Below are 17169 nucleotides of genomic sequence, written 5' to 3' on the forward strand. Positions count from 1 at the left end.
AGCACCTTTATCGCCAGGGCTTTGCCCCCCAGATGTTCTCCGCAAATTCCTTCATGAGTCTCTTGTAGTGCATACGCGGCGTCGCTCGGCCTCAGACACTTCAGATATGGGAGAGTATATGACCTTTTGTATAGATTGTCACCACTGAGGGAGAATCGGGCAGCTCTCTGTATCACCTTACGAGCTTCTTTCTTATCCTCCGGGAGTCTAGCATCGCGCAGATAACCTATGATCTCATCCATCCAGCACGGCTCATCTTCCACCTGCATGACTTCCATGGCTTTACTGTCGATGCTGGACCTCTGTAGAAACTCCATGTGTATGCTTCCGAGAGTGGTATATCCAGAGGCAGCCAGTTTTGACAGCACGTCAGCTTTGGCATTCTCTGTTCTTGGCACTCTGATGACCTTGAAACTTGCAAACCGGCTGGAAAGTTGGCAAACCTTGGCGAGGTACTTAATCATACGCTCGTCTCGGGCTTCGTAGACACCTTGGATCTGGTTTGCTACCAGCTGCGAGTCGCAGTATGCTTTCAATTTTTGGGCGCCGGTCTGAATTGCTAGGCTTATTCCGGCAAGGAGGGCCTCATATTCCGCCTCATTATTTGATGCACGGAACCCGAATCTCAGGGCGTAATCCGCAGTGAACTCATCAGGTCCAGTGAGGATGAGGCCAGCTCCACAGCCGTTTTTATTTGAAGATCCGTCGACATATACTTCCCAAGTCGGTGTGCTGGTTATGGAGTCCTGTCCGGCTGAAGGTGGCCTGATTTCTGTCCGAATTTCCTCTGTCATACGCTCTTCAGGGACTACTTTCTCTATAACTGGGAGCTGCAATGCTTCAGGGTCGACGACCTGCTGGGGGATAGTGCACTCTGCTACAAAATCTGCCAGTACTTGGGCCTTGATAGCTGGCCTGGGTGCGTACTGAATATCGAACTCGCTTAGCTCTACAGCCCATTTCACAAGTCGCCCGGAGATATCTGGTCGATGGAGAACTTGTCGAAGTGGCTGATCAGTCAAGACCTTTACAGTGTGAGCTTGGAAGTACGGCCTTAACTTCCTGGCGGCCATTACCAGCGCGTAAGCCAATTTCTCGACCCACTGGTACCTTGTTTCTGCGTCGTGAAGAACCTTGCTAACATAATAAATAGGTTTTTGCTGGCGGTGCTCTTCACGGACGAGTACAGCTGCCAGAGCCGTGGAGCTGATGGAGAGATACAAAAATAGCTCCTCGCCCGGCTCCGGCTTTGTTAATAATGGCGGAGAGGACAAATATCTTTTCAGCTCTTCGAATGCAACCTGGCATTCTTCCGTCCAGGGCGCGGTCTTGAGTCCCTTGACCGCGCTAAAAAAGGGGAGGCACCTTTCCGCTGATTTGGAGATAAAGCGACCCAACGCCGCTATCATTCCTGTGAGCCGCTGGACTTCCCTGATGGTTTTTGGGGCAGTAAGCTCCATGACGGCTCTGATCTTTTCTGGATTTGCTTCTATTCCTCGCTGGCTCACCATGAATCCTAAGAACTTCCCCGAGCTGACACCAAATGTGCACTTGGTGGGGTTAAGTTTCATGTTGTGCTTCTTCAGGACCTGGAATGTTTCTCTGAGATCAGACGCATGATCCTGCGCACTCCGACTTTTGACCAGCATATCGTCTACATAGACTTCCATGTTACGGCCGATCTGGTTCTGAAAAAGTTTGTTCACAAGCCTTTGGTAAGTGGCTCCGGCATTTTTGAGGCCGAAGGGCATAACTCGGTAGCAGTAAGTCCCTTGATCTGTGACGAAGGAGGTCTTTGGTATATCCGACTCGTACATCCTGATCTGATTATATCCGGAGAAGGCGTCCATGAAGCTCAACAGTTCATGACCCGCTGTGGCGTCAATGAGTTGGTCGATCTTCGGGAGTGGATAGCTGTCCTTAGGACAAGCCTTATTCAGATCGGTGAAGTCGACGCAGGTCCTCCATTTCCCATTAGTCTTCTTGACTAGGACTACGTTTGCCAACCAGTCCGGGTATCGAATCTCGCGAATGAAGTCAGCCTTCAGAAGCCTCTCCACTTCTTCTTTTATTGCCTGCCGCCTTTCGAAGGCGAAATGTCGTCTCTTCTGCTTCACCGGTCTGCAGGTTGAATCAACACTGAGCCTGTGTGTGCTGATCTCTGGATCAATGCCGGGCATATCGGCGGGAACCCATGCAAAGACATCTGCATTGTCCTGGAGAAAAGTGATGAGCTGGTGCTGAATGTCGGTGCTGAGGGAGGAACCGATCAGAGCGACTTTCTCACTGTCCTCTGGGCACAGTGGGATGGAGAGGAGGTCTTCAGCAGGTTGAGTCCCTCTGAGCTCGTCCCTTACATCGAGCAGTTCAATTGGCAGTGACTCTACTGCATTTTTGCCTTTAAGTGCCGTTGCGTAGCACTCTCTGGATTGAGGCTGATCTCCTCGAACTTCCCCCACACCATTGGGGGTTATGAACTTCATTTTTTGGTGGTAGGCCGAGGCTACTGCACGGATGAGGTTCTGGCCAGGCCGTCCCAAGATAGCATTATAGACCGAAGTGGCCCTTACTACTAGAAAGTTGATCATGGCGAAAGCTTGACAAGGTGGATCTCCGACAAGAACAGGGAGCTCGATCTGCCCCACCACTTTCACGACCTCTCCGGAGAAGCCAAATAAATCTGAGTTTGCCGGCTTCAGACGGTCGTCGCCTATCATCATTTTCTCAAAGGCGTGGTAGTATAGAATGTCCGCCGAACTCCCATTGTCTACGAGGATTTTCTTCACCTCCCAGTTGGCGACGAGCATGGTTAAAACCAGTGCATCGTCGTGGGGCAGGATAAGATTATCCAGATCTGCATCTGAGAATGAGATCTCATTCTCCGTTCTCGTCTTTTTGCTGGTTGTGTGCACGGCGTTAACTCGCCGTGCATATGCTTTGCGGGCGGTAGAAGAGGTGCCCCCAGCTGCAGGCCCACCCATAATTGTACCGATGACCCCCCTTGGCTGAGGTTGGGGTGCCTCAGGCTGCGCATTGCCCAGCTGAGGAGTTTTGTCCCGAGCAGGGGGCTGCAGTGATCTTCGAGGGCTGCGGCCCTGGGGGCTCTTTCCTCTGCGCTCTTGGTTGCGGCTGTCAGTTCGGATATACTTTTTCAAATAGCCCCGGCTGATGAGTTGTTCAATTTCCTGCTTGAGTTGCCAACAATCATCTGTGTCGTGGCCGTGGTCCTTGTGGAACCGGCAGTACTTTGAGGGATCTCTCCTGTTTCCCTTGGAGATCATTCTAGCAGGCCACTTCACGAACTCTTCTTCGCTGATCGCCGCCAGTATGTGCTTTCTGGAGGTGTTGAGAGGCGTGAAGTTTTCTTCTCTTCTCTGAGGAGGCGGAGACTTCTCTCTCCTGAGAGGTTTATCCTCCCTGCGCTGCTTAGGGAGATTCTTTTCTTCAGAGGTTATCCTCCGATTTGAATTAAGAGCTGCCAGTGTTTCTTCCACCGTTATGTACTCTTCTGCCCCGGCCATAAGATCCGCTAGTGAGTGCGGATTTTGTCGAGCCACCGCTCGACGGAATTCATTAGACCTGGCGCCTGCGAGGAGCGCATTCATTGCTGCTGAGGGATCTAGATTTGGCACTTGAAGTGCCTCTTTGTTGAATCGGCGGACGAACACCTTCAGAGGCTCGTTGTCGTCCTGTCGCAAGGCCATCAGGGAAGCTGTTGTTTTCCTTGGCCTGCGGCTGCTCATGAAGTGGCGGACAAGATCCTCCCCAAAATCATCAAAATTGTTGATGGAGTTTGGTTTGATCCTGGAATACCAGTCTCTTGCTGCGCCAGTTAGCGTCGTTGGAAACGCTCTGCAAAGAAAGCCATCGGAAGCTCCGTGCAGGAGCATAATTGTTCTGAACGTCTCCAAGTGGTCCACGGGGTCTGTAGTGCCGTCATACTGAGGGACGGCGGGCATTTTAAACCCTCTGGGTGCTGGGGCACCCAGAACATCATCAGTGAATGGCGTCCTACTTGAGAACGCCCTGGAGACGGGCCGGCTCTGGTCCTTCGCCAGTTCCTCTATCCGATGGTCCATCTCCTCCATTCTCTGTAGCAGCGGATCTGTCCTGTGGTCCAAGGACCTGATCCTTTCCACAGACTGGCTCGCCGCGGAGCCGGATTGGCTCTCCCGACTCATACGACGAGGTCGAGGTTTCCCCGGTGGCACACGATCTTGATGAGCTCGGCGCCTCTGTGCGGAGGGGGACCGCGACCTTTCACGGTGATGAGGCTCTGTTTGGGCATGCCTCGTCGTGGGGTGAGGGACTTGTCTGGTGGAATGATGAGTTCGGCCCTCACCATGGTGTGATGACTCTCCCCTGTGGACGTCTGGCCTTCCTTGGACAGATCGCGGAGCCTCTGGGGGAGGTTGATGGGACAGTTGAAGTAGTTGCTGGTACTGCCCAACGAGGGCTGTCATCTGCTGAAATAGAGCTTGAACCTGCTCCGGGGTGGGCAAGGGGTTCAGATGTTCTGAGCGAGCCGGGCTCTGCTCTCCTGTAGCAGAAGCTGCTACTACTAGTGATGCAATTCGCTCGCTCCGGGTCCTGCGGGGTAGCGCGGTTTGGGTAGTCCGCGCCCGCGCAGTAGGCATCCGCGTACTCTTGCGTTCTGCCATTTTTGTGAGTGGGATGTGTAAAGACAGCTTTTAGTTCTGGGGTCCCACGGATGGCGCCAATCTGTTAGGCCTAAAATCGGTAACAGGTACAGCAGTGATGTAAGAGCTGAGCTGGATGACTAGGGGAGCTGAGTCCTGAAGGACCGGGGTGAACGATGAGTGAGGTGGTCGAGAGAGAGAGTCCTGCTATGAGGGCTGAGTCCTGCACAAGGCAAGCGAGGTCAGAAGACCAGACCGGGTTTTACTCCGGACAGGCCCTTCGACACTCAAGTCAGTATGAGCAGGAGTGAAGGGGAGATGTCTAAGAGTTTAGGGAGAGAAGGGATTTTCGCATTACCCATTGGTTTGAGCTTTGAATCCCTTTTTATAGGGAAAACCTGGTGAGGTGTCCAGGACAGATGGCGGCCTGTAAGAGGCTGGAGTTCACCTACTCCAGGACAGGTGGCAGGCTGTGAGTGGCTGGAGTTCACCTACTCTGGGACAGGTGGCAGCCTGTGAGTGGCTGGAGTTTTTACACCCCATCACCCAGAAACCAAAAAGCACAGGCAAGAGTTTAATGGAGATGGATATGATCCAAAAGCAGGCAGAGAAAATTGTGGAAATTGCAGAGGAGAAAGTCAATGCAGGGGAGGTGAGAGTTGCCCGAATTTTACTTCATCTCGCTCAACGCCTCTTCGCACCACTTCACAAGGGAATTGCCTCAATTCTCAAAACTTACGACCTTCATCTGGCCAAGAATCGTTCTGAAATTGTGAAGAGATACGAAGAGCTTAAGAGAAAAAGAAGCCATTGTGAAATGGACGACTCAGATGATGAAAAAAGTACGGCCACTTCTCGATATCGGCCGCGATTGGAAGCTCCTCCTTCACCGCCTCCTAAGCCTCGGTCGAAGGGTTTCATATTCCGTAGTGCACCTCCTCCTCCTCCTCTTCTTTCACGTTTTTGGACGGTTTGTTACTGGTGTTCTGTGTTCCATGTGGTAGAGGTAGAGCCAAAGTATGTGAATGAAAGTGCAAATTGCCCTAGATGCAAGAAAAGTTTTGTGGTCTTTGATGGTGAAATGGTGTTACGTAGGGCTTCTCAGGTTTTCAAGGAGGATTTGAAGATCCCAAGGGGAGAAAGAAGATTTCCAGAGTGGTATCCATGAATTCATGCCTCTTTTCTTCACAATTTGTACATTTTTTACTATTCATTTTGTTTTAATTTGACATTGAGATTATGCAGTTATAGTGATTCTTTCAATTTTTTGTGGGAGAAGAAAAAGATGGATGTATATATGTTCGTTTGTGACTTAAATATCTTTCTTTTTTATTAGCATTTGATCTTTTCAATTTCCTGCTACCACTGTTTGCATAAAGTGTGGGGAATGGTATTAATCTTACTCTGTTGTTTTTTTTTTTTTTTTGGTTCTTCCTCTAGCTTTAAATTTTCTCGTTTTCCATTGTTTTGTAAGGGGAAATGGTATTTCCACCCTTCTTTTCTAACATTTTCACCGATTTTATTTTGTTTTCTGAAAATGGTCATCCAACGAGAACACATTTGTCCATGGAGTTGGTTCATTTTGAGAGACCCTACGCAGAAAGTCACTTTTACACTAACTGTAATAGAGAAATTTTGGGTGCTAGAAGAGTAGACGGGGATATAATCTTTGAGATCTGGACAGTTGATGTTGTAAAACATCAAGAGACGAGTCACCCTGTCCTGGTCTCATTTCGAACAATCACTCCATGTCTTCATGCATAAGACAAAAGAACCAAAAAAATTTACGGTTTAACTGCTCCTGTGGAATCGAAGGTTGAGATTCATCACCAGTAATGGGCCAGCACTATGGTTGCCTCTTGGAGCAATGAATCTCTGATCGCATAAACGTGGTAAAAGTGGGGCCGATAGGTATGTGTACCATGTGATCTGGTTGAACAAGAAATGCGGAAATGATGGATGCTCAGCCCTTGATCATGAAGTGGTTTTACGTGTCTTTTAATTGGTTAAGGGAAATGTTATCAGCACTACTGTATTTTGATGCGGGCACTCTAAGTACAGTATGGCCCGCACCATAGGATGATCCAGACCGTCCATTAGACGGACCACAGCCTAAATAGGTTGTGCCCCAAAAATTATCTCCTGTGGGCCATACCGTACTTTTAATCAAGTCAGGAGTGCCCCCATCAAAATACAGTGGTGTTGATAACATTTCCCTTGGTTAAATCTAGCAAATTGTCATTTGAAAGGTGCCAAATGGCCCTCCATTTTCAATGGCCATGATTTTCAACAAGCACGGTTTTAGTAAAGATCTGGTTTGATTTTTTAGTTCACGGATCTGGTTTTAATGAGATTTGTGTTTCATTTAATTCGTCTTGAAAACTCTGTTCTTTTCAACGTAAAAAATGGACGTAAAATTTGTTTTATGTTCATTTTTACAATATAAAACAAATTTTACGTCGAAAGAAACAGAGCCTTAGGGAAATCCACTCTTTGGTATTGTTAATTGCTTGATTTTAATTATGCCTTAGTAGAGCGTGAGGAATGCGGCTTAAGCCCCTTCTCCCTGTGCAACCAAGGTAGCTCGCAAAAGCAAAAAGTCCTACATCCGACAAGTGAAATGCATGGGGATGGGTTACAAGGGAATGGGCACCCTTCCTCTAATGGCTAGCTTTTAGGAGCGAGTTCTACCCGGTTTGATTCCCTACATCTAGTCTCTAGTCTCAGCTTCCATTCATTTCTTTTGATAATCACACCCCTTTGGGAGCCTTGTGCACCAGGCCCCCTCAGTTTAGCATTCCCCGCCTCTTATAAATCATTGCTTGCTTAAAGTTTTAGGAGAAATTGTTAATGGGGGACACCAAAATACGAGAATTGCCAAAGGGGGACACAATTTTGAGAAATTGTTAGAGAGGGACGAAATGGGGGCTATCAAGTCTCTAAGAGGGGGTTATCAACCCTCTAAATGGGGTTATCAACCCTCTTTAACAATTTTTCAAAATTGTGTCCCCGGTTGGCAATTCCAGCTTTTTTGTGTCCCTTGTCGGTAATTTTTCCAAAATTTTATATGCAACGGACCTGGTTTTACATGTCAGGTCCACTTCACAGGATGATCCTAACAGTTCATTTGTGGGGCCACAACATAACACAATACAAACAATTTATGTTGTTGCCAAACAAATGAACGGTTTTGGAACATCTATGAAGTGGGCCGCATTGTACATTTTGAAAAATACTGGAATTGGCGCTTGCAGGGCATATAATAATAAAATCTCGAGAGAGGGATGCAGGAAGCCGATTAATGAACATTTTAAGGACAAAAATGTCACCATATCTGCCTTATTCAGGAACTTGTACATGCCGATATTTCGAGGGCAATTTAGGAAAAGGCAAAAAACCTGAGACTGCCTTCGTGCAAACTAATTCCTGTTGTGACCGTTACTATGTGCTCCACGTGGAGGAACATCGTACCGTTAATCTAAGGAGTGTTTTTAGAAACAGAGATTGCTTTCTCCACAAGTTTCTTACCTTCATATATGAGACACTCTCAACTTACTTCCTTTCATCTCCCTCAACACCTCTCTCGAATCAAACCCGCCCAGAACCCTAAAAGCCCTAAAAATCAGAAACCCTGAAATCAAAGCACCCAAAAGTGTAAGGAAGATGGAAAGGATACGTAAGGAGGCGGAGAAAATGGTAGAAATAGCAGAGGAGAAATTGAAGGCAGGGGAGTGAGATTAGCCCGGATTTTAATTCACTACGCTCAACGCCTCTTCCCAACACCACTCAAAGGAATTGCCTGCAGTACTTCCCAACACTCCAGTACTGCCACTTCTCGATATCGGCCGAAATCTCGGTTGTGGAAGGTTTGTAATTGGTGTAGTGAATTGCATGTGAATTGCATGTCGAGGATTTGAAGATCACAGCGGGAGAAAGAAGAGTTACATAGTGTTATCATTGAATTCATGGCCTTTTTTTTTGCTGTTTAAGATTGTTTCATTGTTTATTGCATTTGATTATTCAGACTTTTGAGATTATGGAGTTAGGAATTCTTTGAAATTTTTGGCGGAAAAGATGAAGATGGTCTTATGTTCTTCCTGTATATTTGTAAAACTGGATTTTGAATTTTGAATAAATAGCCGTTTGGTTCTAAACATTCGCACGTAAATGGATATCCGTCTATCAAGTTGGACTAATTAGCTGTGAGATCAGAACCGTTGATGTTCGCAGATAGAGAGCCAAGAATCATCCGATCAAGAGTTCTCACCAGCATTTGTCCGGCCCTATGGGTTGCCTCTTGGAGCAATAGATATGATCAAGTAAACGAGGCAAAGTGGGGCCGGATCTTATGCAACTCAACAATTCAAATAAACTAGAAAATTGATTTCTATAATGATCTGAGATTTAGAGCTTTAGAATCAAATAAAGCACAATAGCATAAATAGAATAAGGCCTACCATTCTTTTAAAAAAAATTAAAATCTATTGCTTGATTTGGACTTTTAGAACCGATGGTGAGTCTGCTTGTTTTGGATTTTGAGAATTGATTGCGAGCCCAAAACTGATTATTGCTGACAGTTTTCGACCCAAAATTGGTTCTCAAAATACAAAACAAACAGGGCCTAATTAGAACTATTAATATTAAGCGATTAAAAAAAAGGTCAGTAAGCAACCGGTAGGGAAATCACTAAATCAGTTCGTTGAAGAGGTCATAGAAGTGAAGAATCCAAAGAGTTTTTTCTACTAAAGAAATTTTAAACAATTATTCTAGCTATGGACTTCATAGTCATGAACAGTTCCAATCTCTTCCTACCATTGGCGAAATATCTTCTTGCAATATGACGACAGCTTTGTAAAAGGAGTCTTTTTGTATAGCATAGGGGTTTCTGTCTTTGTAACGTTTATACAGCAACCCATGCCTTGGATGATGAGCAAATCAAAGAAAAAGAATTTAAAATTCTAAAAAAATTGATGGATGTAGATCAAATCAAAGAAAAAGAAAATCTAGAAAATAAAAACCCATAAAAATTTTCAAGAAAAATATAATTTTCCATAATTTTCTTTTCCCTATATCCAAACAAGTCCTTAGGCACTGTTTATTTTGGATTTTGAGAATTGATTATAAGTCCAAAATTGATTATTGCAAACTAAATTAAGGCCGCATGTTTGCAATGAAGAAATTTTTTCCATAGAATATTAGCTTACCCAATGGTGAGGGGGTGGAAACGTGGAATTGTGCCTTAGAGGGACTGAGTAATGAGAGGGTAACCAAAGCCTGAAAAACAAGGAAAAATAAAACTCCACTAAAAAAAGACTTACTTTTTTACTTCTCACTCCCTACCCGTACCCCTCTCTCACCACTTGATTAAACTATAATATTCCATAGAAAAAACTTTTAAGGTTGCCAAATAGGGTCTAAAACATAATTAGACCACAATAATCATTTTTGGAGTCACAATCGGGACTCAAAATCCAAAACAAAGGGGGCCTTATTCCCGTAGCAAGGTAATGAGGTTGAAGAATATCTTGCAAATATTGGATTGATTAAATTGCAACTGAAACCTCTAAATTACTTTTAAATTAATCTTTTTATTGAAAAAATAATTATAAGCTTAATTTTAATTAGTGATACCACTTTAAGTGTTCGTAATACAAGTGGACAGTTTGGATCATCTAATGAAGTGGGCTCACTGGACTTTCACGCGCACACCGCATATAAAATTTCCAGCTAGAAATCCAGACACGTGTTCGGTAGATGTTAACGTAAATACATTAATTAATGAGTATAGAATGCACAAAAATACCATCATAGCAGGGCTACGAGTGTCGTTTAAGGTGGATAAAGATCACAACAGCGTGCTTTCCTAAGATGATGGGAGATGATTTTTTCGCCACCTATAGGATAATACACCACTGTTAACGTGAATTGTGGGCAGACTTAACTCTTTTTGATGTCAAATCACGTCAACAAGGAGGTGTATTATCCTACAGTGGGGCGAAACAATCATCACCCTATTTCCTATGATAATTTTTAAAGCAAGTGCACAATCACTCGCTTTCAAAACAGTAAAAATCTTAGCCGGTCCAGCATGTGATACGTGGAGGAAATTGAACCGTTAACACACGGTGTGTCTAAATTAGAAAGTAGCTTTCCTCCTTAACCGTTAGGCTCTGTTCACTTGTTTTCTAGCCGCAGGAAAATAAAAGAAAGGAAAAGAATCTGACATGGAAAACTAGAAAAGAAAGGAAGAGAAACTGTGAGAAAATTCCTTTTGTGAGAAAATTTCGTTGTTCACTCAGCTGAGAAAGGAAAAGAAAGTATGCAAGCAAAGTGGTTTTCATAGGAAAGTGATTTTCCCATCCTTTTGGTGAGAAAATTTAGAGGGAAAGTGCAAGAAAGTTGGCTTTCCATGTCATTATTTATATTTTCCACCTGGTGTAATTCCGCTTTCCTGAGAAAACAAATGAACGATGAAAAATGTCAAATCATGTCCGATCACGGGAAAATTTGGCTTACTTTCTTCTCCTTCCCTTTCTCAAAAAGGCACATACTGTCTAAATTAGAAAGCTACTTTCGCTATACGAGTTTCTCTCCTCTTTATATTGAGTCTCTTCCTTTTAATTTTCATTCATCTCCCACAGCCTCTCTCAAATCAAACGAACCCGAAAAAAACTTAAAACCCTAAAGCTGGAAATGTCAGGAACCAGTGATATTGAGAGCATCCATAAGTGGGAGGAGAGAGCGCTAGAAATTGTAGAGGAGAAATTCATGGCAGGGGATTTGAAATTAGCCCTGATTTATCTTCTCTACACTCAACGTCACTTCCCACAATCCACGCAATTCTTAAAGCTTACGACATTCATCTTGTAGTGGCCGAAAATAGAGATTTTACGGATTGGTATAAAATTCTGGGCATTTATGAGAATGCCAATGTTGAAACAATCAAGACCCAATATAAGAAGCTCTCAAAGGAGATTCACCCGGACAAGAATCGTTCTGTAGCTGCTAAAGGAGTGTTTAAATTGGTTAAAGAAGCTATGGATTTCTTGTTGGATGAAAGCAAAAGGAAGAGATATGATGAGTTGAAGAGGAAAAGAAGCTGTGGAGAAATGGACGGCCCAGATGATGATCAAACTACTGCTACTCCTCGATATCGGTCATGATCGGACGCTCCTCCGTCACCGCAACCGAAACCTCAGACCAAAGCTTCTAAATTCGATTGTGGTGCTCCTCCTACTACTACTTTTCCCTCATGGTTTTGGACGATTTGTTACTGGTGTTCTAAATTTCATGTGGTAGAAGTTGAGAAAAAGTATGTGAATGAAAGCATAATTTGTCCGAAATGCATGAAACGTTGTGCTCTTTGATGATGATATGGTGTTACATCGGGCCGCACAAGTTTTCAAGGAGGATTTGAAGATCCCAAGGGGAGAAAGAAGAGTTCCAGAGTGGTATCCATGAATTCATGGGGTTTTTCTTCTCTGTATATTTTACTTTGTAAAGATTGTTTCATTGTTTTATTGGATTTGATTATTCAAATCTTGGGATTATGGAGCCAGATATTCTTTTGGATTTTTTGTGACGTAGAAGAAGAAGATGTATGGATGTTTGTTCTGGAGTATATTTCTAAAATTTGCGATTGATTTCGAAATTTGAATAAATGGCCGTTTAGTTCTATTTCTAGTCTATATTACCATTTGATTTTAAACTCTGCCTAAATGGTTTCCTATTTAGAAAAGATCACTCACTGTGTTTTTTGTTTTTGTGATGGGAAATGATAAATTCACCCCTTTTCTTTACATGGGGGCGGATATACAAATTCCCTGGTATCCCAACGAGAACACATGGTATTGGTGTATGACATGTAGGTACAGTGTAGGCTAAACTTGTAACACTAATTTGTCCATGGAGTAGTTTCATTTTCAGAGAGGGGCTACCAATAAAGCCACTTTTAGTGCAATGGTAATAGGCAATTTTTGGGTCCTACGGGGATGGATATGAAGATATAATTGTTGGGGTATTTACAAAAGAAATCATCTTAAATTTATTAATAGTCCATGTTTTTTCATTAAAAAGCATTTGGGTATAGCGGTAAGTATTTGATTTTCTATATTAAAGGTCATGGGTTCAAGTCTTTTCAAGAGCATGCCTTTTTTGTGCAAGAATTCAAATGGGTGGAGAAAAATGGGGAAAAGTGTCTTAAAAGACACATCCCTTTGAGAAAAAAGGGTAGTTGGCAGAATTCTACAACTCTATAAATAGAGTGAAAAAACAAAACAGAAAGGAGAGAAAAAAACACTTTACAAAAGGGAGTGTTCTTTCCAACAATACACTCACTTTGAAAATGTGCCCTCTCTCTCTCTCTCATATGATCTCCCATTAAGTGCTCTTGTTGACTTAACCCTTACCAATATTATTTTTTGTTTCTTGTTATTTTTGGGCAATTGATTTATTGTTAATCAACGGATTATAGCCGTTGATTTTCTAGAACGTGTCGGGCATTGTATCCTAGGGGCAGAAATTCCTAGAGCAGCTGGAATTTTTTTTGGATATCATCCTATTGTGGAGGAATCTACTGTCTTAAAGACAGTACCTTAAGTGGTGCGCCTTGCCCTTATATTGATTATTATCATATTTTATTCCTCCCATCAAATTTTATTCCTCCCGTCATTTTCAAATTCGTTCACCGCTTTAGCCTATTTCCAACAATTTTAAGACAGTAGAACTTCTTCAATCCCAATGGCAACAAGCGGTGTGAAGGTTCCTACTGTTGAGTTCAAGAAATTGAATCGATTTGATGGTCTCTACTTCAAGCGATGGATTTTGAAAATTCACTATGTTTTGACGATACAAAAAGTGGCGTACGTTCTTCAAGTACCATATCCAGAAAGCGGATCTTCAAGTGAAAATGCAACAAATAATACTTATACAGCGGAACAAATTAAGTGGTTGGAAGATGACTACATATGCCGTGGCACCATCCTAAATGCAATGACGGATACTCTATTTGACATTTTCTATCTTCACAAAACTGCTTTGAAAATGTGGAATGCGCTCCATGCGAGGTATGTCACTGAAGATGCTAGGAAATCGTTCTTACCTAATTAATAAGTATCTTGAGTTTAAAATAGTAGATGAAAAGCTTATACTTGAGCAAGTACATGAAATGCAACGTATAGCTCAAGATATAGCGGCAATAGGCGAACCAATGACTAGAACTTTCAAGTTTCAACTATTATTGGAAAACTTCCACCATCTTGGAAGGATTATCGTAAAATGTTGAACCATAAGAAAGAATCTCAAACTTTGGAAGAATTGCTTCAACATCTTCAAATTGAGGAGCAATCTCGCCAACGTGATCTACTTGAAGAAACTCAATTGAAAGGAGAAAAAGCACATATGGTTGAGGAGTCCAAGAACAAACCTTGGAAAAGGAATAAGAAAGAGAAGTTCTTTAAAAAGGGTTTTAAACCCAGGAAAAGGGATAATATGAAGGAGAAGAAAGAGAAATGATCATGTTTCGTTTGTGCAAAGAAAGGACATTTTGCAAGTCGTTGTTTCCACCGAAAGGGACAACAAAAGGATCAAAATGATCAAAAAGGTAAGAATGAGGCAAATGTCCTAGAACAACTTGAATGGGTGGCAATGATATCTGAATCTAACCTGGTGGATGTTGACAACGGATGGTGGATTGATTCCTGATCTACTTGTCACGTGACTCCTTATAAGAGTGCATTCAAGACTTACCAACCAATTAAAGAAGTGTTGTTTATGGGAAATTCTACTTCAATTCCAGTTGTTGGTACTGGAACGGTCGAAATTCCTCTTTCTTGTGGAAAAGTCCTAAAATTAAAGAATGTATCTCATGCACCTTCCATGAGGAAGAGCCTTATTTCTGTATTCCTACTCAACCATCATGGTTATCGTGTTGTATTTGATTCCGACAAAGTGATGTATGTGTTTTCTATTATGAATAAAGATATTCCGGCTTCTTCTTACTTTTGTTCTTCAAATAATATTTGGCATTATAGATTATGTCATGTAGGAAAGAAAACTCTTGACAGGATGATGCAATTTGAATTAGTTCCTATGAATAGTAGTAGTTTATTAATACATAAATGTGAAAGTTGTGCCCAAGCAAAATTATGTAGGAAATCATTTAAATCTGTTAAGAGAACTACTGAACTATTAGAATTAATACATACTGATATATGTGATAAATCTAAACAAGCTAGAGGAGGAAAACGTTACTTTATAACATTTATAGACGAATTTTCAAAATATACTTATGTATACTTAATTAGATCTAAGAATGAGGCTTTTGATAAATTTAAAATTTTTATAGCAGAAGTTGAAAGCCAAATAGGAAAGAAAATTAAAATTCTTAGATCAGATGGAGGAGAATGCTTATCCAATGAGTTTAAAGAATTTTATGAAACTCATGGAATTATTCATCAAACTGCTGCTCCTAAAACCCCACAACAAAATGGAGTAGCGGAACGTAAAAATAGAACACTAATGGAAATGGTAAGTGCTAATTTACCATCTAGTTTTTGGGGAGAAGTACTATTAGCTGCAAATCATATATGTAATAGGATTTTACATAAACAACAAAATAAAACTCCATATGAACTATGGAAAAATCAAAAACCAAATATAAATTATTTTAGAGTATGGGGATGTATTGCATATGCTTTAGATCCGTTTCAGAAAAGACTTAAGTCTGGCCCAAACGGTATAAAATCAATATTTTTAGGATATGCTCAAAACTCTAAAGCTTGTAGATTCTTAAATTTGAAAACAAATACTATTATAGAAACCGCTACTGCAGAATTCTTTGAACACTTGCTACAATTGTAAGAAGACGGGACACAAAAGACCAGAGTGTCTACTTCTCAAGTCATCATCCTCGATATAAAAAGGAAAGAAGAACGATTAAAAGAAGAACAAAGGTCTTGTAGCCGCTTGGGATGCATAAAGCGCTTCAAGCAAAAGCTCAAGTGAAAGGGAAACAAAGAAAGATGATTTATGCTTCATGGTACTTACCCATGAAGATGAGATAAATTCAAACCCTTCTCATAGTTCGTCTAGTAGTGATAGTGGAAACATGTCTTATGATGAATTGTGTAATACTTTGCATTCCCAAAATTTAAAAAATAAAGCTCTTAAGAAATCTATTTTCAAATTAGAAAATGAGCTTGATATGTTGAAAAATGAATCATCTTCTTCCAAATCTCAAGTTCAAGTGTAAATTGAAAATCTTAAACTTGAGATTGAAACCCTTAAGGGTGGTTTGGATGAGAAAACTTACCAAATAGTCAAATTCCAAAATGTGGCAAGCTCTTCCAAATGTTAAGAAGATGAAAAAATGAGTTTTTGAACCAAATAACCCATCTTTATAATGAAAAAGAAAGATTAAGATTATGTCCTCATGGATTTTTAAATGGTGATAAAACTATTGAAATAATCTTGAAGAAGGCTAGTCATAGACCTAATCATGTGTTTTATGATAAGAGTAGTATATCTAACCCTCATGTTAGATGCCATTATTGTGGAATTTATGGTCCCTATCAGTTCCAATATGCATCTTAGATTAGGGATAGTGGTGGGACCAAGAAAGCTTGGTTTCCCACAGCGGGTGGCATAATGACCTGAGGAGGTGACCTCAACACGCCGTTCTCTTCTGAAAGATGACGGAGATTCTGAGTGAGTTCAGCTACTGCCTGTTGCAGCTCTTGGATAACTTGAGACTGGTCCATCAGTTCTGCCATGAAGGCAAGGGGAGTTGAAGGACTAGACGGTCCTGAAATTGCTACAGAAGGAGTAGGAATTGAAGGGCTAGGTAGATCCAAGGTTCTTTCTAAACGGGTTTGGGTACGTGCCCAGGCTTTTGGCCTCTTAGGTGCAATGGTTTCAAGTGTAAGAACTTTCAACCTATAGATGAGAAGATACACTAGTTTTAGATTTCATCCATGCAAGGTGGAAGAGCTGTGCAAGCAATTGGAAGAGTACAAACAAAACTTTTATTTATTTATATGTCTGACCAATATTTTATAACTTTTTGTACAACAAGGCCTGTGCTAGCCTGACTTCTAACCAACATTTTTACAAGATTTTGCAAAACAGGAAAGAAACTTGTTATTTTCTGTACAGAAACAGTCCATAGCCTGGATGTCCTGAGCTGAGTGAAAAGTAGCAGGGAGCTATTCGGCTTTTGCAGGCTCTTTATCTGGTGGGATGTGTACAAGGAGTGTGGAGTAGTAATCCGGATGTATCCTTTCTCCACACGAAATATAGATGTTGCATAAGGGGACTACTATATGATTTTCCCATGTTGAGTACAAAGTCCTGTCGAGATTCGAGCTGATTTCCCTTGGCGGATAGAAACGCGAGAGAGGTTCCCATGGTTGCTGGTTTCCTCCGAACTGACGCATGATCCGGTGAGGGATGTAGAAGGACGTGTACTCTAAGTCAAGGAGACAAACATATTTAGTTCTGGCAGTTCTCATGGTGAAAGAGTTAGAACCTG

The sequence above is a fragment of the Tasmannia lanceolata genome, unplaced genomic scaffold (genome assembly GCF_043159265.1).
Source record: "Tasmannia lanceolata isolate RefF3 unplaced genomic scaffold, GAP_Taslan_0.1 ptg000023l, whole genome shotgun sequence".
NCBI classification, from domain to species: domain Eukaryota; kingdom Viridiplantae; phylum Streptophyta; class Magnoliopsida; order Canellales; family Winteraceae; genus Tasmannia; species Tasmannia lanceolata.